The 22683-nt window shown below is 40.8% G+C and overlaps 1 long non-coding RNA gene across 1 annotated transcript; it reads right to left on the reverse strand.

Annotated features, from left to right (window-relative positions):
* Positions 1–1951: 1951 nt before the first annotated feature.
* LOC105740764 lies at positions 1952–22453 on the reverse strand. The gene is made up of 4 exons (XR_001116844.1): positions 22260–22453; positions 7917–8166; positions 3145–3223; positions 1952–2103 (listed from the first exon to the last, which is right to left on the reverse strand). It is a non-coding gene; the product is annotated as an uncharacterized LOC105740764 (long non-coding RNA).
* Positions 22454–22683: the final 230 nt, after the last annotated feature.

A 22683-nucleotide genomic window follows, 5' to 3' on the forward strand; every position in this document is an offset into this window, starting at 1 on the left:
TAATGCATACATGTCTGCAGACAGCTGAAATAAAGCTAGAGTATTAAGATGGGAAATTAATTTTGTTTCATTGTTTCCTGATAATGATAGCAAAATTAGTGTGATCATGTTCTGCTGATTTTGTTTGTGTATATGTTTGCATACCTTCCTTTGTCATGAAATGGTAACTGGATTGAGTCACTTGCCCTTGGAAGAAGTGTCATTATTGTCAGTAAGACATCAAAATCTCAGCATTTTTATTTTGGAAATTGACAAACTGATTCTAAAATTAATATGGAAATTCAAGGGACCTAGAATAGCCAAAATAACGTTTTTTGGAAGGAAGAAAATAGTTGGAAGACCAAAAGTCACTAATTTTTTAAGACTTATTATAAAGCTACTGTAACCAAGACAGGTGTGATTGGTACAAAACACAAACAAATAAATCAATGGGAAAAAATAGAGAATATAGAAATAGGCCCACATGTATGTAAATAACTGATTTTCTACAAAGGTGCATAAGTAATTCAATGGGGGAAGGGTAGTCTTTTCAACAACTGATGCTGGAACAATTAGATATTCATATACAAAAAATAAACTTCAATCCACACCTTGCACCATATACAAAAATTAACTCAAATGGATTGTAGAATGAAATATAAAATCTAAGACTATAAAACTTGTAGAAGGAAACAGGACAAAACCTTTGTGGCCTTGAGTTAGGCAAAAACTTCTTTGCTATGACAGCAAAGTCATGGTCCATTAAGAACAAATTGGTAAATTGTATTTCCTCAAATTAAAAACCTTTGTTTTTGGACCAACATTGTTTCATTCATAAAAGAATGAAAAGACAAGTTACAGCCTGGAAGGGTATATTTGCAAGGCATAAGTCTAATAAAGGGCTTATATTCTGAATACAGAGCCCCCAAAACTCAATAACTTTAAAAAATATTTTAATAGGCAAAACAGACACTTCACCAGAGAAGATATATGAACGATAAATAAGCACATGAAAAGATTGTCAACATTGTTAGTCACTAGGGAAATGCAGGTTAAAACCACAATGATATACCACTACACTCCTATTTCAATGGCTCAGATTAAAATGACCATCAGGTGTTGGCTAGGATTTGAAGGAACTAGGACTCTCATGCACTGCTGGCAGGATGTGAAATGGTACAACCACTCTGGAAAAAAATTGGCAGTTTCTTTAACAGTTAAATATACACCTCCTAGTTGATCCAATAAAAATGAAACTATCCATACAAAGATTTACACTTTATTTTGTAATAGTCTAAAACTGGAAACAAGCCAAAAGTCCATCAACATATAAATGAATAAACGAATGACAGTATACACAACAGAATATCACTCAGCAATCAAAAGGAATGAAACACTGATATAAGCAACAACATGGGTGAATCTCAGAATAAGGATGGTGAGTGGAAAAAAATCAAAAAAAGATAACATCCCATATGATTCTATTTATATAAAATTCTAGAAAATTATCATTAACCCACAGATCTATAGTGCCAGAAAACAGATCAGAGGTTTCCTGTTGTAGGATGGCAGGGGGTAGATTAGGAAGGGGCAGACAGAGGGATTATAGGTATCCAAGGAGATTTGTAAGGTGATAGTTGTGTTTATGATCTTGAGTTTTGATGATGGTTTCATACAGCAAAGCACATCAAATTGTACATTTTAATAATTGTGGTTTATTGAATGTCAATTATACCTCATTGAAGTTCTTGAAAGCATATCAAAAAGCAAAATGTCTAAATTCATTACTCAGCAAACATTTACTAAATTTCTGTTTATCTGTTTTTTGTTTTTTTTTTTTTGTCCAACTCTTCTCTGTTTCCTACTCATATCTTGAGTGAAACAGATATAACACTTTTAATTCCACCTTTTGATAATTTAGTGATTGTATTAGTCCGTTCAGGCTGCTGTAACAAAATACCACAGGCCAAGGGGCTTAAACAACAGTTTATTGTTTCACAGTTCTAGAGGCTAGAAGTCCAAGATCACGGTACAAGCAGGGTTGGTTTCTGGTGAGATCTTGCTGGTCAGGTTGCAGATGGCCGCCTTCTTGCTGTGTCCTCACATGGCCTTTCCTTTGTGCACCTGCAGAGAAGAAAGAGAGATCTCTAGTGTCTCTTTCTCTACTTATAAGAACACCAGTCCAATCAGATTAGGGCCCTACACTTATGACTTCATTTTAACTTTAATTACCTCTTTAAAGACTCTCTCTGTGAATGCAGTCATATGGGGGTTAGCGCTCCAATATATGAATTTGTGGGGGAGGGGGGGCATGATTTAGTTCATAAAAGTGATATTTAGTTTTATTTTTTAAATCTTTGTCCAAATATAATACGCAGTAATAACTAAACATACACAGACCTCTAGAGAGGATTACGGACCCAGGTCAAGCTATTGTCAGGGTCCGTATTCTTGATGACTAGGACCATGTGTCTCAAAACCTTGCTAAAAATGCATATTTCTTAGCCTCAGCCCAGGCTACTAAATCAGAATCTCAAGGGGTGGCCTTTTTAAATAAGTATCACAGGAGATTCTTGGGTACACTGAAGCTTGAGGGCAACTAGACTCCCTTTCCCTTTAACTGTGACTAACTGTTATTTCAGATCCTTTCTGTCTTTTACACTATGGGTTGGAAAACTTTTTTCTGTAAAGGGTCAGATTATTATTTTAGACTTTCAGGGCCATAGAGTCTCAACTGTGCCATAGTAGCAAAAAGCAACCATAGACAACAAATAAACAAATAGCATGTCTCTGTTCAATCAAATTTTATTTACAAAACAGGCAGGTGGGGCTGTGGGCCATTTAACCAGAGGTACAGTTTGTGGACTCCTGGCCTAGACAGTCTATTAATGCTACCTACTCAAGAGACACCCATGTTGAGGTTGGTTTTACATTTTCTTCAGGTGAGAACAAGAGATTGATTCTCTGAGATTCAGAATTAGAACAGAGATTCATAGCCAAATCATCAATAATCAATTTTGAATGCAGATTTCTGGGCTCTCCTCTCATCTACTGAGTCAGAATCTTAAGAAACCAGGACTCTAGACATCCTTAGGCTCACCAATGACCCAGGTGCGCAGACAGTGGTAGGGATTCTGGAAAAGGATGCAGCATGACCATATTTACTTTGCTCCAGGTAAGCTAGAGTGTTGCTGCTACAACCAGCGGCTTCTCCTCTGCATGGCAGACACTGCACCCATGGCCACTGTAGGCAGAATTTCTTTTTTAATATTTGTTCAATGAAATCCAAGGAAATGGGAAAACTCACCTAAAGCTAGCCTGGACCTTAGCCTTTAGGGAAAATAGAGGCTGCGTGATCCTCCCTGGGAAACTTCAATGGCTCAGGAAACTAGACACAGTCCTGCTGAGCTACACACAGGCCATTCCCGCCATTCCCATCCCATTTCCCCAACCTCTGCCCCATCTCTTGAGAACAGGATTCTGAAAACCAAATGGGGAACTGAAATAAGTGTGTGCTTTAGAGTCAGATAAAGCACACATTTTTAAATGAGGGTTAAAATCATAACTCTGCCATTTTTAAGCCAAGGGAACTCAATCAACGTAGAAAAGATTATTCTCCCTGAACTTCAGTTTCTCTGTTTTCAAAGTGATAAAATGGGAATAACAATAAATACCTCATAAAGTTGTTCTGAAGATTTAATGAAATAATGGAGCTGAAACTTGACCTATCACAAATGCTTGCTTGGTGTCAGCAGAGGCTGAGTGGGCATAAGCATTATTTTTAGTAAACGTTTAAATTTAGAATAATTTTAGATTTATAGAAAAGTTGCAAAGACAGCACAGAATTCACCTATACCCTGCACCCAATTTCATCTATTGTTCACAGCTTATGCCAGTGTGGCACAAGTGACTCAATCAATGAACTAATATGGACATATCATTATTAACTAAAGTCCACACTTCATTAAGACTGCCTCAAGCGTCTTCGCTCTGTCCTAGGATCCCATGCAGGGTCCCCCATCACATTTAGTCATCTTATATCCTGAGCCTCTGGGAGACCCTGGCCATTTGACACTCCTCTTGTTTTTCATAATCTGGACAGCCTTGAGGAGCACTGGCCAGGGATTTCGTAGAATAAACGTCCTTCAGTTTGAATTTGTTAGATGTTTTTCTCATGGCCAGACTAGGGTGATGGGTAGTATTTTTTATTTGTCTTCTCTCTGTAGTTTCCATCCAGTGTCATTCAGATCCTCAGGTGATGGGCCATCCGACTCAGAATAACAAGGCCAGGAGGGAGAAACCTGTCATTATTTATGGAATCAGGGCAGCCACAGGAAGACATAAGTGCAATAGCACTACACTGATCTTAGATTTGCAAACAAAAAATGTAGTTCTCACTTGTTACACATGTGCTTGATATAAAGTTAATTCGGGATTTTGTCCCAGGAATGGGTGCAGAGTAACAGCTCTTGCTAATTCCTTAACTGTAGGTAATAAATAGGAATAAAAAGTTCTCTTTGTTCATCACCACTGAGTTGCATAATTTTCAGGCAGTTTACATCTCTGTGTCATAAAATTTAAACAACAAGCTACTCCTTCAAGGTCAGTTAGTGAGAACTTGAAAGATCTGAGTCAGGCCATCAATAAAATGTGGCAAAATGAGATCCAGGTGGACAATGTGTCGTGTTCAAAAGTCTGAAATGAAATATGATCACCAAATGATACAGAAAATTTCAGCAGCTAAAATTCAGCTAGATTACTTAGAAAAAGTTTCCTGCACTGGATAACATCTGTTATAGATGCCAGAGATGCAGTTGCTATTAAATTGTATAAAGTATTTTTTAAGTAAAAACATCATATTTCTTTTCCACTATTATCAGGAACCAAGACATTTGCATATTATTGCAAAATGTATGCTGTCCAGAGGGTGTGTATGACAGACTTCGATGAAGCTAAAGCCAAGATCAAGGAAAACTAAATAGGAAAGATCCATTATTGACTCCCTTCAAGCACACACATAACTAGCATACATGGGAACAGCAACTGCATGCGCATATCAAAAGCCGAGTATTTGCTCAAGCTCTTAAGACAGAAAAATATAGTTTCCTCATCTGTAAAGCAAGCAGGCAGCACTAAATGATCTCCAGGGTCTCTTCCAGATTGAAAGTCCTAATGTCCTGTAATTCTATTATCGCAGCCTTTGATATGGAATACTCAATGAGAAATAAGCTCAAATCAGGCCTGACAGCCAAAATATAAGGCGAAGAGTCAGTCTTCCTACTCCTAATGCACTAACTGAATTAATGGTTTAGTAGTAATACATGGCTTGTCCTGACAAATTCCATTCTGTATCTGGTAGCAATACCAGCGGGGGAGGGGAGATCCTTGGAAAATACAGCAGCAAGTGTCCATAATGATAATGCCTGTCGAGCACAGTTTACTGCGGGCTAAGTTTAAAATCAGCCCAGATTGTTAAAGAAAAATACACACCAGGAGATTTTCCAGGAGATTCGTTGGCTTTTTCCACACTTGAACTTTGGGAACTTGGAAGTCAGCCCAAGATCTCATAACTTGGCAACAAGGGGGGTGGGGGGCGTGGGGGACAGGTTTGGAGAGTGTAGAGAGGTTTGGATTTACTCTACTTCCCTCTTTCTAACACTTTTCTGATAGCCAACACAGTTCCTCTTCCTTTAATAAATCAGTAATACCAAAATCAACAAACACAGGAAAGCTGACTAAACAGCAATTGGCTCTGTCCTTCTGTAGTTACTACAATGAAATGATGCCATTAACTGGCCCCGGCCCCATCCTGCTCAGCGCTGAGATTTCTAATCTTACACAGCTGTGCAGCTCCTGGGCGCCTACAGCTCAGATAGTCTGACTCAGGCCTGAAAGATGCCTCATCCTCGACTCTGCAGATCACCGCAGAGGGTCACTTAGTTTGCTTGCCCTTGCTACTCACAATGTAGCCAGGCACCAGCAGCATCAGCACCAGCTAGGAGCACCTGGCAGACTCTTGGGCCCCACCCCACCCAGAACTACCAAATCTCAATCTGCATATTAACAACTCCGCAGGTGGTTCCTATGCATATTGAATTTTGGAAAGTGCTGGCCTAGACCTTCCCTTTGCTTTCCTCTTTGGGAGACAGAACGATGTAGCAACTTTAGATATTCAAGCCTTCAGTTTTCTGAAAGGGGACCAGATTCTAAGCATCATAAGAAGTGGCATCCGGGCTGGGCATGGTGGCTCACACCTGTAATCCCAGCACTCTGGGGGGCCAAGACGGGCCGATCACCTGAGGTCCGCAATTCAGCCTGGCCAACATCATGAAACCCCGTCTCTACTAAAAATACAAAAATTAGCCAGGTGTGGTGGTGGGCGCCTGTAGTCCCAGCTACTTGGGAGGCTGAGGCAGGAGAATCGCTTGAACCCAGGAGGCGGAGGTTGCAGTGAGCCCAGATCTCACCACTGCACTCCAGCCTGGGCGACAGAGCAAGACTCTGTCTCAAATAAAAAAGAAGCTTCATCCAAAAAGAGAGTTGGAATTTTTTATGGGATTCTGCTCTGTGTGGCAGGTTAATTGAGATGTTCCTTTGTTGTTTGTTTGTTACCCATCCACATGCAGACACAGAATCAGCATTTGGGGGATGTGGAGACCAGGGACAACTCCCTCCTCCTGGGAGAGCTGGGATTCCAGTCTGTGCTTCATGCATAGGTGCTCCTGGGAGTGATTCTGGGTCATCACGCTGGAGAATCACACTCTGCTATCAGCATCCAACCTACTCGAGTCCTGACCCCACACTGCCAGGAGAGTCCAGCGAGCCCCGAGGGCCTGAGCACAGCCAGGCTGAACATTGGAGGCAGCCCTGGGAGATGGTATGTGGCCTGTTCATGGAGAAGCTGGTTCTACCTCCTGGCTACCTCATTTAGGTGTGGTTGCATTTAATCACCATTTTTTGGTCATTGTTGTTTCTTGAACAGATGAACCCCTATGCTTTCACAATGCCCCTTCTAACATATTTTCACCATATTCTAAACCATTGCTACTTAAGAGAGCAATCCAAGGACCACAGGCCATTGGCATGCCTGGGAGCCCATCACCTCTGCAAGGCTTATGCCCCACCTGGTCCCACTGAGTCTGCATGATTTGTGTGCACATTAAAGTTAGAAACATTGTTGTAAACAACTGCTGCATACCATGAAAAGACTGTTGGAAATGTGCTCAGCGAAGAGCCCTCCTCATCCTCTCCCTAACTGTGCCATAACACAGAGCTGGTGCTGAAAAGATAACAGCACATGGTGTGTCTGTGTGATTGCTTGTTTCTCAAAATTTCCTTTTCTCTGAAGTTATTTAGAGGAGTATTTCTTGAAGTGGGCTTCTTTTTGACTTTATTTTGACCCACTAGTTCAGTACTGGTCCCAGTTCCCAGAGTTTGGTTTTTATTGGTGAGATGGGGTGGTGGATCATCGAATTAACTGATGTCCATCTGCAGCTAAGTAACTGGGTGGATTCAGAGGTCTTCCTCTCACTGACTGCTTAACTTATCTCCTCTACATTGTTGCTGTCCTTTTATGATGCTTTTCCTTGCTTCCTAGGCATGGTTCCTGCATTATATCCATCCTCAACCCTCTTTCTTCCTGGCCTTACTCAGTTTAATTCCAGAACATGATTTATAAAATATTAGTCTAAATAACATACTAAATTTTATATGTAACTTGATAGTCTCTAGAAATATGCCCAAGTCAGGTTGTTTCTATGACATTTCTGGAGCCAAAAGCAAAATACTAAACACAGTTAAAAAGGAAACTTCACTTCTCCCATTAGTAATACCCAAACAGTGACATATTCAATGCCTACTAAATTCTGAAACCTGAAAAAATACAGCACTGATGTGACTTACCATTAGAAGCAATTAATAAGATTATAATGATTTACCAAGAGTTACCTTTTATGATTATGAATCTTTGTACATTGATGTCAGGTTTTCAACAATGTGACTTGTCTCTTGAGGACAGGAATCATAATTTAAAGCCATTCACCTTCCTAGTGCCAAGCAGTGCCCAGGATCCCATAGAGTGATGGCTATGCTGGGAGTGATGGTGCCAGTGATCACCAGGATGGAGATTTTGCCATTTTCAAGATGGGTTCAATCCCTTCAGGATGTAGATTTTTTCTTGCAGTTATTCTGTTTTCCAGAAAGAATTAAGTTTAGAAACAACTATAAGAATAGGAAGTCTAGCAGAAAGGCTCTTGATTCCTTCAAGAATGATTCTTCTGCTACAAAAATGTTCTTCCCCTTTAGAAAGGAGAGCATGGGGCCAGGCACAGTGGCTCACAACTGTAATCCCAGCACTTTGGGAGGCTGAGGCGAGAGGATCACTTGAGATTGGGAGTTCGAGACCAGCCTGGCCAACATGGTGAAACCCTGTCTCCACTAAAAATACAAAAATTAGCCAGGCATGTTGGTGTGCAGCTGTAATCCCCGCTACTTGGGAGGCTGAGCCAAGGGAATCACTTGAACCTGGGAGGCGGAGGTTGCAGTGAGCTGAGATCATGCCTCTGCACTCCAGCCTGGGTGACAGAGCAAGACTCTGTCTCAAAAAAAGAAAAAGAAAGGAGAGCATTGGAGAACCTAAATTTTGGGTTTAATATAATTTCATCAACCATCATTTGAAACAAGGCTCCAGGTTCTCCGAAATGTAGCCAGGCATCAGCAGCATCAGCACCACCTGGGAGCACATTAGAAAGGCAGACGCTTGGAAAAACAGTTCTCCAAACTGCAGCACATCCTGCCCTCTCCTTCTCCTTTAAAATGTCATATTTCCCTATAGACATTAGTCATATGTAATGTATCTATTTGGAAAATGAATTTATACCTAGAGCAAGCTTCAAAGTAAAGCCAGGAAGAGAAGGGGTTGAGGATGGATGTAATGGAGAAACCATGCCTAGGAAGCGAGGAAAAGCATCATAAAAGGACAGCAACAGTGTAGAGGAGGGAAGTTAAGCAGTCCATGAGAGGAAGGGCTCTGAACCCACCCGGTTACTTACTATAGACATCAGTTAATTCCATGATCAACTACCCCCATCTCACCAATAAAAACCAAACTCTTTGGGAACTGGGACTAGTACTGAACTAGTGGATCAAAATAAAGTCAATAGGTACCCATGCTTTCCCTTGCAGCTTAAATTCTAGCCACCAGTCATACTCAACAATCAAAGTTTCATGAGCTCACCTCTTTGAGCCTTTGTGTCTGATGCTAAGTCTGAAAAGAGCACATTTTTCCTGTCTGAGCCAACCTCCACTCATGCTCGAGGCCACTACTTTCCACACGGAGTTTTTGCTGATATTCACACCTGCAAGGCTCTCTTGTGGTAGCCTGTGTTCACTCCTGTTGGAACTGGTAAAATTATCTCTTTACTTGTCCTCTTCCTATCTCAACTGTTATCTCCTAAAACATAGAAATAATTTTGTTTGGTTAATTTGTGCCTCACATACTGCTAGGATATGTTAGATACCCAATACTTATGTATCTAATCAACTCATCAGTAGTCTATGATACTCATTGATCAGTATTCTTAAATACCACCAGGTTCTCAAAAAGTGGCTCTTACATGAAAACAAATTATTTTCTAAATTACTGTTTCATATTTGTCTTTACATCCATCACTTATTCCTCCTCAAAAGAAAAGGGGAAAGAAGCCTTGTTATAGCCACAGTTTCCTGTTCTCACTCATAAAATGGTCATTTTATGTTGCTGTTGGGATGTAGGTGGTTTGTGCAGGAACTTGGGGTGATAGAGGAAAGCCAGACTCAATGATTTTTTGGTCCTTTCCACTCCAGAAGATGTCTTAAGATATTCCTTTTTCTCCCTCTCTTTTCAAAATTAGGTGGGACCTCCTAGGTGTCGCCAAAATCCATCTCTCCACTAACGATGTTTAACTACCTGCAGACAAACCTTCAAACCTTCTCTTGGCTCCTCGCCCAGAAGATCTGCTGGGGAAGCACAGAATGGAGCAGCAGGAGGGGTGGAGAAGCACACTTTGTGCTTAGAGAGTCTCTTTTCCTTCCCCCAAACTTCTACTCTCCCACTACTCTGTTTTTCTAATACTGTCTACTCTTCATCACGGTTGAGAATCTACTGAGCTGGTGTTTCCTAAATTCTAGAACTAGTGCCTGACTAATTAGCAAATAATTATAAAACAATATACAACCTCCAGATGAAAAGCTTCATTGCAGAGTATTACATCAGGACCTTAGAATTAATAGCATATAATATTTACACTATTCTATTGCTGATCTCTGACCACTTCCACAATTTCTGCAGAAATTAGATATTGTCTTTTTAAGCTATAATTGTCTCAAAGGGAAAAAGAAAAGCTGTCATGACAGTGCAGTCCTTCCAAATAGAACTTCATGATCAGCTCATTGACTTGGAGGAATCTTAAAGAAAATTTTAAGATCACCTAGATCAAATCATCCATTTTATAAATAGGTAAAGTGAAGCCCATAGAGGCTTTGGGGATTGTTCAAAGGCCAAGACTTGAGTCTCACAACATTTAATCTAATCTGGCATTCATCTCAGCAGTAGTTCTCAAAGTGCGCTCCACAGACCAGTAGCCTCAGTATAACCTCAGGACTCAGAAATGCAGACTTTCCACCCCATCCAGACCTATTGGATTAGGGCATCTGGTGGTCAGGCCCAGCAATCTGTGTTTTCACTGGCTCTCTAGGGGGTTCAGATGCACCCTCGGTTTGAGAACCACGGCAGATGCACTACATACCATCTAAAGGTTGCTCAAAAGTAATGGGCAAGTCTTCTGACTCGAAGATCATGTTGACCAGGGAGTGGGGTGGAGAGAAATATTCTGATAGCCAAAGGAGAGGTGATCCAATAAGAATAAAGATGCAAAACAAGAAGGAAAAATAGGCTCAGGACTCCAGTTGGAATGCCTATTAAAGTAGCAGCAAGATCCCTGCTTATCCTTGGCTATGAAATAGTGACTCTTCCCTTTCAGAAAATAAAACATGAGAGGAAGGAGGAAGATAAAGCACCACTTTCCCTTCCCAATCACTTTCTTAGCTCCAGAAAGTTTGCCTCTTAAGGAATTTAATCAGGAAATAAGATCCCAGTAGGAAGTGGAGTAAGTTCTTTCTTCTACAAATCACCTGACAGTTTCCAAAGTCATTAATCAGCGTTTTCAATTCCACTCCTCCCGTGTGTGGGGCTCAATCTCTCCTTCCTTTACACAATGGAGAGCATGGCTTTCTTCCTGTGGTCCAGTGTCTCCAGGCTTATGTCTTCATGGCTTATTTCCAAGGAGATGGGGGAACCTTGCCTCACAGCTTTTGGCTTTCAAAGTGCATGAGGAAACCCTTGTGGGTCCAGCTTGGTCATTCTGCTACAGCATGGACTATATTCCACAGACAGACAGAAGAGACACCATGATTAACCAGGTCTGCATCACAGGACTATGCTCTAAGCAAGGAAAAGGTCACTGAAATTAGGGATCTCCACCAGTGACCCATGACAAAAATGAGTGGAAGATTGGCGTTCCCAGTGGAAATAGTGGAGAGATGGCTGCTATGTCCCTTCTCCCAGCATTGGCCTTATGGAGCCTCACAGTAGTGATTCATCTGATCAACTATGGATGATGATAAGCTAACTTTTGTTATTAAATATTTTGCCATCACAGGATCCATTTATATGGTTAACAGATTAGAGAAGGTGTGACACTGCAGGATTTGAGGGGGATACAGTTATTTGTGAAATTAAAACAGCAGATTATGGTAACTCAAAGTCCAAACACAGACATGACTCATGCTAATTCAGAACAGAGATTCAGGAACCAAAGGCCGCATTATCCAATCTTGCTTGTATCTCATTCTATTGGGCTAAACCTTGAGATGACAGTAGAAAGAGTATTATCCCTTCCATCTTACCAAGGAGAAAGCTAACACCCAGAGAACTTTACTAACACTATTAATAGAAACAGAGCTGCCCCAGATCCTAGTTCAATGCCCTTACAATGATATCAGATTGCTTTTACAAAAGAAAAAAGAAAGATAATCAAGCTATCAAGGTAAGACCATCCTGGACACTCATAAACATTCTGATGACCACAGAAATAAGCAGAAAGGTAGTCCAATACGTGAATATTGTCATTTATATGAGAGGGAACTAGAGGTGAACATGTGTCATATACTATGCTTTCTTCCTCCAGGTGAATTTTCTAATTAGAGTTCAAGCATGGTTCAACTGGGGGTGGAGGGACTAAAATATGGAACTTTTATGGATCTGCTCCTGTGTCTTATTTTATATCAAATTCTTGACCATTCTCATGAGTTTAGATCTGATTTATGATGACTTAGGAAATTGCATATAGATCCATCACTGCTGAAATAATGTGACCATCTGAAAGTGAAGGTGGGGAAAGACCCTGAATCCACTCCACGAGGTCATTTAAAATCTGAGGGGGAAAAATAGATAAAACATAGAGGAGACCGGCAGCAAAATAAAACCTGGCAATGCGGTTCCTGATTGAGGAGCTAGGGAGTGGAGAAGCAGCAAGCTGTGCACAGTTGGAAAATTCAGGGAGTGCTCATTTCAGTGGCCAGGTTTTGAACATGTCAGTTTAATTATGATGCATCATAGTTGACAGCAATGCATATGGAACCAATTACAGTACATGTTAAAATCAATTATTGCATATTTCAGCTATCCTAAACACTGGAAAAAGTGTTCTGTGCATTGCTGCAGATTTCAACTCCACTAATCATTTTTACTACCATGGTTCAACAAGAAAAGGAAAAAATATATATATGTATACACATATATGTATAAAAATATATATATATATCTATACTGAGAAAAATACGTTTCATAACCAACATCAAATGCAAAGCACACAAACAGTAGCAATAGATAGAAAAGTTTCAAATGTTTGTTCTTACAGAAGTCTAATCTTCCATCATGCCTTTTTGAAGAGAAATAATGAAAAATAAAATTCCTTGCTATCTCTCAAGCACTGTTTTGATCAATTTAATCCACTTAGGCCTCTTTACTAGCAGTGAGGTCCATTCTCAGCTGCTGTCTACTGGCTATTTTGGTCTAAAATGTTTGCCTTAACTGTTTACCCTGTTTCTGTGGCCTTTTCTCCCCCTTCAGATTTCTAACTCAAAAACTACCCTTCAAAGTCCATAGCTTATTCATTTTCTGTTTACTTTTATATGCACCAGCAAATAACTGGGTTATTGAAAAATGAAGGTGAGGAGGAGGAGGAGAAGGAAGGTGAAAAAAGTGAAGGTGGATGGCATTTGCCATTCCTCGGAGATTTGCACATTTCCTGGTTGTATTAAATCAGCAGCCTGTATGGTGTGGTGAGCTCCAAAATACGTTTCCTGTGAAGAAGGCTTATATTCTGCAAATTTCTACTTTCCGTTCACTGTGCATAACAGAAGTCACCATAACAAAAGTGAGTTGCAGAAAATCCATTGTGTTCGAACTGCACTGAAGGCTTGGGGACACACACTGGTCTGCCATGGTGATAATTTATCTACACAAATCCTCCTGTCCTGGGATGAGGCAGGAGCTCCAAGGTGACCGAGCATTCCAAAAAAAAGCCACACGCCTCACAAAACTTGGCTCCAGGGAGCAGGTGGGTGTGTATCCTGGGAAAGGGATCAGTGGTGTCTGAGTCAAGAAGAGCCCAGTGGTCCAAGCAAGAGCAAAGAAAAACAGCCCATGCGGTTTAGTCAAGAGAGAGCCGGGCGGGATGTCGGGAATGCTGACTTCTCTGCTCAGCAGCTTGCCCAGCTGGGGCAAGGCACTCAATGCCTCGTTGTCCTCCGGACTGTCACCTGGCAATGAGGGAAGTATATCAAAAAGAGAACCAGGCCTCTGAATTGCTTCAGGGCCCATAAAAGGAGGATTGCTCCATTTTAAAGTTTTTAAGCATCAGGGTGGGAACCACTTATGCTTGTTTGTTCTGTGACTAAATGATGGACCCCAACTTGTGCCAGCTGCATTTCATTCATTTGTTCCTTCCTTCCTACCTTCCTTCCTTCCTTCCTTCATTCACTTAAGAAGTACTGATTTTGAACTAGTCCTAGAGATACCCATTCTCCTGTAGTGGAGCTGATAGATTACCAGGGAAGACAACGGCATCAATAACCACATGGACATTAAGGGAAGTAAAACAAGACCAAGGCCCCTGGGTTGTGTTCTGGATAAAGGGAGAATCTGCACTATACAGTACACATGCCTGTGACCTGCCACAAAGGGAGTATGGTGGGCAAGTGGAGGAGAAAGAATCCAACATTGCCCCTTCCCAAGAATTTGATGGGCTCTTAAGTCTGCATTGTGATTCAAATGATTTAAAGGGTATTTTGTGCTCCATCCAATAAGTGGGGACCTGGGCTGTGTGAGCTGAGTAGGAAAATCTCTAGTGGCCATTTGTGAGTTGGAGGACAAAGCTCAGACATAGTTTGGGAGGAAGGAGTTTCATGGGTCAGGGTCCCAGAAGGATATGGAATTCACCCATATGGTTCAAATGTAGAAACGCTGTCCAAGGGGCAGCAGGCAGAATGTAGGCAGAGTAAACCAAAAAGGGTTGGGAGGCCCCCAAAGACTAACAGCAGTTTGGAGCTATTACTGCCCTAGGAGATACTAGGAGCTAAGGAAGAGGGCTGCAGGGGAAGTGCCCACCAGAAGGGAAGGGTACAACTGCTGCTGGAATTGTGACCCCAAGGCGGGGAGGGAGTGGAGGAAGAAATGCCCCATCTCTCTCTTCTGTTTGCCAGCCTTCTTCAACAAAGCCCATATGTGGCATTCAAGTAGATCAGCTCCTCAGCAAAGAAAAATGTATGTTTATACGGCTGGAAGTGACCAGAACAAGGGCTCCAGCAGCCCCAGAACATGCCCAGTTGCCCAGGGTTCAGGGACCATTATCTCAAAGTATCTGTAACCAAATCTGACATTCAAATTGGGACACTCTAGAACATAACTCACCCCAGCAAAGGTGTGCAAATAGAGTGCGATACAGGAACCAGCTCTAGATGAAGAGACCCATGAGCAATGGTGTAAAGCATCATGCCCGCAGCATGCTTTGGGCAGGCTTATGTGGTTAAGGAGGGAGGCTTGGGAGAGAACCTCAGAAATGTTGAGAAAAGTCCTAGAAGGCTTTACTAAAGCATTTGTACTTGATTCTAAAGCAATGAAAACAAGCTTTTAAGATGAGCCCACTCACTTCACCTCTCCGTTCAGAAACACACATGTGCTTTTGACCCCAATGGGTTCAATAACAAGCTTGTGAGTAGACACGAGTGGCTTCTACCAGTTGAAGCTCATCAGAAAAGCAATCAGTAGTTTCATGTAGTAGTTAAGAGCATGGGTTCTAGCCTTGGGTACGCCACTTACCAGCTGTGTGACCTTGGGCAAGTTACAGACAGTGCCTCAGTTTCCTCATCTGTAAAATGGTGACAAAAATGGCACTGACTTCATTGGATTGCCTTGAGGAGTAATTTGAAAAGACCTGAGAACAATAATTAGTATCCATCTTCATAGCAGCCATATATAATGCATAATAGTTACATATTCCAAAGAGATATTATTGTTAACACTTACCAACTGACCAAGAACACTGAAAAGATACCCCTGAAGAGCACCCATAAAGAGATTTCAGCTATAAATGAGAATCAAGAAAACATTAGGCTGCCAGCTCATCAAAATTGTCCCAGCCCAGACCAAGAGCAGAACAGATATCTGAGAGTTTTTTGCATATACTCCCTTATGACAGAGAGAACGACCACATAGAGTCTACTGCTGAACTTGCACACGTTGTGAATATTTCCAGTCCTACAAAACTTCCAGGTGGCATGTCACAGCATTCTAGAGGCAAGCTGTCAATGTCACAACACAGAACTTTCCTGAAGGCATCTCAGAGCCAGAGGAGTAAACAGCAGAGACTAGCTCCCAGGTCATCTGCCTGTAACCCTCACTGTTGCTAAAACATTCCAAGAAATTACTCTTACCATCCCATCTGATTCACTTGGTACAAGCAGCAAGTGCAAATACCCATGTGTGGTCTGAACCACATGACCCTTCAAATAAAAAATACAAAATATGTCATAGTATTTTCACAATCCTCTGCAAAAAAAATGCAATTTTTTTTTCTTTTTCATTTTTCTGTTGACATAGCTCTACAGTTGACATTTGGTCTTTTAAAGTGTCTTATATAGATGTATCAGAGGCTTAGGCAACTGAAAAAGTGGAGGCATAAAGAGGTGTTTTGTAGTTTATCAAACTATGAGTACTGACACCTCATTAATTTTTAATGCTTCCTTCGGCCAAGGCGAGGCAGCGTTTTCCTCCGGCAATCTTAATGATGCAAGCCCTGCCACTAGCACAGGTGTTAATGGCAAAGTAATTTTGAGGTTTCTGGATGAGACAAACATTCCATATTTGTAGAACAAACACTCAGGAGGGATCCAATGTCAATGTTTCCTACGGATTTTTATTTAACAGCTCTGCTGCCTAGCCTGCTGGGATGCTCTCAGGAAGGGACACTGTTGTCCAGTCAGTCCTTGCTGAATCACCCATGCCCACTACAGCTCAGACATGCCCACATTGTCCTCACTCCTCACCACACCCTGGAGAGGGCATCTTTCCTCCACATGCTATTCAAAAATCGACACAGCGGAAGCAGAGCCACAAGATACCGGGACCAGCCCAGAAAGTCTCTGCAGCATTATTAAGGCAAGGGTGCTCCAGAATAGTTGTTCTTAAAGTGTAATTCTGCAGTTCACCCAGGAACTTGTTAGAAATGCAAATTTTCAGTCTCCACCCCAGACCAGAAACCCTGGGGATGGAACCCCACTATCTGCGCATCAACAAGCCCCACCCCAACACCCCACAACAAGTGATCTGATGCCTACTGAGCCAACCAATCAAAAATGACACAAATAAAAACGTGGTTTTGTGTAAGTAAGGTTAGTACATTATCTGCATGGTAAAACCCTACAAAACATAGGTCATATTTGTTGCTCAGTCTAGAGAGAAGAGACCTAGGGTCCAAATGTCAGTAGAAGCTTCATCCAGGACATTGAGGAACTGCCCTTCTCATTATTTGGAAAGAGAGAAAAAGACTACCCCTGCTCCCTCACCCAGCAAAACCAAAATGCCCTAAAGGGTATAATTTAACAGAGCTATTTAATGATCAGAAAGGGGATTCCTTTGTCGGTCAGAAGGAAGGAGGAAAAAGGAAGCACATTCTGCAGTGAGGGAGAGAAAGCCCCTTTGGCAATCGGGTGGGTGCAAGCACAGCAGGTCTGAGACCACAGTCTTTGGGATGATGTGACACTCCCTCAGCAACCTGGCAGACCACAAGGACAAGAAGGGTGGTGACAGATGATACTGGATCAATTACTTGGATTCCACCACTCAAGTAGGAGGAACTTAAATGAGAGCTAGAACTCCAGCCACCATGCTATGCAGTAAAAGGAATAGAAAAACAGCTTATGATTTTTGCTTCCTGTCTGGGAAGGGGTCTGCTATGCAAGCAATAAAGTGATTTGACCTGCCTGTTTTGACACCATGTACACAAAGCTTAGTCTGTATATGGTCTTGAGGATTTTAGAACACTGCGCTTGGAATTTTATAGCCTCATGTTCTATCACAATTCCAAAAAGTTATCTACATGAAAACAAGAGTTTTGGAATCTATTTAACAGAGCTACAGTTCTGATATATAGAAGAAATAATATTCAGGTGGCATCCTCTGTCTATCCATGGTGGCTCAATACCTGCCTTCAGCCTTCTAGGGACTTTTCCTTCCACTTCCCACATAAACTCTTCCTTTAGCCAGGCCAGCTGCCCTCACTGTCACAGCGTCCAGTGTTCAACACTTCCTATCTCTATGCCTTGGCCTATCATGCCCTCTAGGCTGACTGCTGCCTCAATTCCCTCTCTGGTTACTTGCTCCCAGGACTCTCTTACTCCTCTGCATCTTCACTGTTCAGTTTCCCTCTCTCTGACTTTTCCCTTGTTTTTATGTGTTCATAATGCTCTGCCCTGTGCTGTGCACTTGGACTGGCACAGGAAGTAACCCTCATGGAATCCATGCAGGCTACCAGATATACAGGTTTGGCCCCAAAACCAGTTAATTTGTATATAACCAGTTATTTACATTTCAATTCCCAAATTTTCCCAAGGCAAATTGCTGAAATAAAAGTAATATCTGTTTACAATGACTTTAAAAAGGATTTTTTTTCTTTCAAGTATTTGCCAGATTAGAAACACACAACCTATGTTTCAGAAAACTGAGGAACTACAGGTGTGGAAAGAGCCCAGCAGTGCTTGCCACTTTCTTAGACTGAGAAGTAAGGTGGGCTCTTCCTGCAGAGGGTAGAGAAACGGGGTGAAGAAAAGGAAGGGCAACAAGATTGAGTCCACCCATTCTATCCATCTATCCCTCCACCCTTCTATCCATCTGTATTAGTTCATTTTCACACTGCTGATAAAGACATACCCGAAACTGGGAACAAAAAGAGCTTTAATTGGACTTACAGTTCCACAGGGCTGGGGAGGCCTCAGAATCATAGCAGGAGGCAAAAGGCACCTCTTATGTGGCAGCAGCAAGAGAAAAATGAGGAAGAAACAAAAGCGGAAACCCCTGATAAATCCATAAGATCTCGTGAGACATACTCACTATCACAAGAACAGCTAGGAAAAGACTGGCCCCATGATTGAATTACCTCCCCCTGGGTCCCTCCTACAACATGTGGGAATTCCGGGAGAAACAAATCAAGTTAAGATTTGTGTGGGGACACAGCCAAACCATATCACCATCCATCTGTCCATTCATCCATCTATCTAATCATCCATTCATCTATCCATCCATCCATCCATCCATCCATCCATCCATCCACCATTCATTCGTCTGTCATCCATCTACCCATCCATCCACTTACCCATTCATCCATTCATTCATCTATCCATCCACCTTTCCCTTCATTCATCAATCTGTCTATAGATCCATCCATCCATATACTTATCTATGTCTATCTACATATTATGTTATAAAATTATATTATTATATATTATAAAATTATAGTAATATAATACACTATTATTAGGATGTAGATTCAATGGTTATAACAAAAAAAAAACCCTACCAATGGTGACTTAAACAAGATAAGATTTCTTTCTCGCTTGCTTAAATACACAGGCTTAGCAATTCTGAACCGATGTGGTAGCTCAACAGCATCAAGGACTCAACTTCCTTTGTTCTCACTTTGCTGTCTTCAATGATTAGATTGCACCTCCTGGTCTCGTGTGGCTGCTTCAGCACCCACTGCCATGTGCAGAGCACAAGGGACAGAAGGAAAGATATGAGCATGACCGAGAGGTGATATCCACCATCGCCATTCACATACCTCTGACTATAAGTTTAGCATGTGGCCACCACCACTTTAAAGGTTCCTTTGGACAAGGGACCACACTCAGTATACACTCAGATAAACTATTACTAAAGGAAGAAGGATGAAAGGGACATTGGACACCTGTATCTCTGCTATACTGGCTATCCTGATTTAATAATGTGGAAATTCCTAAATTATAAAAGATATATATATATATACAAAATTATTTTCCACAGAAAGCACTAATGTGTCTGGGCTGTTTGCCATCGTGTGCCGTCTGTCACTCCAGCTTCCCGTTGCCATCGTTATCTTGACTGGGCCTTACCACAGCACTCCATTTCTGGGTGGAGATTAAGTTCATAGACTGTCAAACTTTCCTTTATGTTTTCAAACTTATTTTATAGAGTGGGATTTATTACAAATGTCATGCAATTTTATTATAAAATGATTCAAAAATGCAAATAAGCAAACAGAAGGAGAGGAGAGAGAGAGAGCAAAAAAAGAAGAAGGGAAAGAAAGAAAAACATTTTGTGGTTCTATCCCACAGAGACCATGACTTGTAATTATTTGGTGTACATCACTTTATTTATTATTTTTCTACCAAAATAAAATTACAAAGTATATATGACCTTGGAACTTAGTCACCCCCTACTTAACACATACACTTAACAGTACAGTATAGATTTGGCTCTATTTGAATACAACATCTCTGCAAGAAATTTGCTAATATCTATTACAATATACCATTGTAAAGATGTTTTTAAATTAATCTAACTATTGTTGAAGATGAAAGTTTTACCACTGAAAACAATAAACAATAAGCTCTGCGGAAATACAGAGCAAAAGCAATGAAAAAACTATGTTATCAGCATTTATGCTTTGAAATCTTAGATTCTTTTGGCAGTCTGTAAGCAAAAAGAGGACAAGAGAACTGGAATAAGTGTTTTATCAGCAAGATCATATTTGCAAAACTATTTTATGAACATAGGGTAAATGGAGAGCTTCATTCCTTTCAAGAGAAAGAATTCTAGAATACATTCCCTTACCAATGTACATCCTTATATGAAGATGATCAAAAATATGTGCGTTGAAAAAAAGAAAAAGAGGAAAAAAAGATTGTACTGATGTCCCAAACAGAACGGATTGCTCTATTGTAGCCGATGTTTTCCTCTTTCCCTATAATCAAGCATCAAAGGCCCTAACAGACAATGGCTAAGTTGTCCCAGATGGCGGCACACACATACAGGAAAAGAAGACCAGTGCATGACTGTGCTGATGGGGATAGGATGCGTTTCCTAAATGTCCATCCAGGAGGACAAGGCAGGCCTGGCCAGACCAAGGCTACAGACACATCGAAAGAATTGGAAACCTGACAGTGCACCAACCGAGCAAGGCTATTTGGGTGCCAGTCATACAAGCAGCATGCATAGGTTGCCTCTCGTCTGTAACAGCATCTCGTACTCATTAGCCCACTGGAGCCTCGAGCTTCCAGGGCAAATGTGAAATAAATTAAACCAACAGGGTCCTGCTTTGCAAGAATTTATGTTGTCTTTTATTTTTTTTCATGGCCATATTGGGCCCCGAAAAGGGCCTCCTGCTCCAACCCTAGCCCCGGCTTGCATCCTGGCCAGGTAACCTAACATTTATGAAATGCCTCATTCTCCACATTTAGCTGGAGAGACAAATCCTTGCAGACATTAGGGATATGTTTTGCTTAAAAGCAAATTCTGACACATAAGATATAAGCATGGGGTAACTTTTTATTCTACAAAATAATTCTGAACTTTATAGAAGAATTTCTCAGACAATTTTGTTTAATGTGAGCTTTTTAAGTAAGAGGCAATTTACAAAACCATTCATACTCAACTTTTTTTCTGAGAATTCATCTATTGTGTAAAGTTAAGTACAACCACATTGTTAGAGTCATCATAATTAGACCGGTTAGTTCATACAATAAAAGCCACTAGTAACATTGTGTCTTACGGTTGACAAAGCACTTTCATAACTATGATCTTTCACAACTATGACCCTACAACAACCCCCAGTGAGGTAGTAATTACTATTCTCTCTGACACACTAATGAAGAAAACTGAAGCTCAGAGAGGTTGAATAACTTTTTAAGAATACACAGCTGGTGGATGATAGAAATGGGGCTGGAATCCATTTCTTCTGACTTAACCATACTTTCCTCTCATTTCAACTCTTGTGGTATAGAACCAGGATGACCATGTGTCCCAATTTTCCTGGTATCACCAGTTTAAGCCTTTTTTCCCAGAATAAATTTATTAAGAATGTCTTCTTTTATTCTCGAAAGTGACCCTGTTTGTACAATAAATAACAGAACAATGTCTTATGTTCCATATTTTTCAGGTTGTAAGATTTCTTTTTTTTTATTTTTTATTTTTTATTTTTTTTATTATTATTATACAGGCTGTAAGATTTCTTGTGATGCCACATAGGGATGGGGAACAGGGGAAGAGGTGTAAAGACCAAGTAGGCTAAAGAATCCCTAATTGCATTTCAACTGCAGTACTCATACCATTATCTGTTTTTATATCTTTGTTCTGTTTTTAAACAAAATGGAAAATGGATACTACTCTTTTAAAAGGTTTAAAGCCTTTTATCTATAAAAATAGTTGCAGAAGTAAGACTATGGAATACACATCATTAGTACACTCTAACCACTACAGGTGGAAAATAATGGATTCTAATACCAACACTGAGAGACTTATACATTCAACAAAACCTAACAAAGCACAGGTTATCATATCATTTAAGACTGGTGGTTGCTATTAACTGAAAATCTAATTCAGTGATTTAATTAAAAAGTAAAGAGAAAAAATAATGACAGTATTGACTCACATAACTAAAAAGTCTGGGACTAGATCCAGATGCTCAAACTGTCATTAGAAGTTGGTTTCTCCATCTTTCACGTCTGCCTTACACTCTAATAGAGCCATTCTCAAGATTTCTACTGCTCCCTGGGAGTGCAGAGTTTATGTAGTGCCAGCAGTCTCAGCAAAATGCTTTGTGTCTGCCTGATGCTCCTTACTCTCTCCATTCAAAGCAATCAGGACAGCCAAGTGAAAGCAATGCTCAGATTGGCCTATAGGAATTGCCATCCACATTCTGCACCTAGAGGTGGGATCTGCCCAAAGTATGTGTCAGGAGAGTAGAGGAAGACAGATTACCCCAAGAATGAAAGAGGGGAAATCATTACAAACCACGTACATACTAAAAGGGGGAAAATGTATACTATACTATACTATCGCATACTACAAATAAC

This window comes from Nomascus leucogenys, chromosome 13, assembly GCF_006542625.1.
Source record: "Nomascus leucogenys isolate Asia chromosome 13, Asia_NLE_v1, whole genome shotgun sequence".
NCBI lineage: Eukaryota > Metazoa > Chordata > Mammalia > Primates > Hylobatidae > Nomascus > Nomascus leucogenys.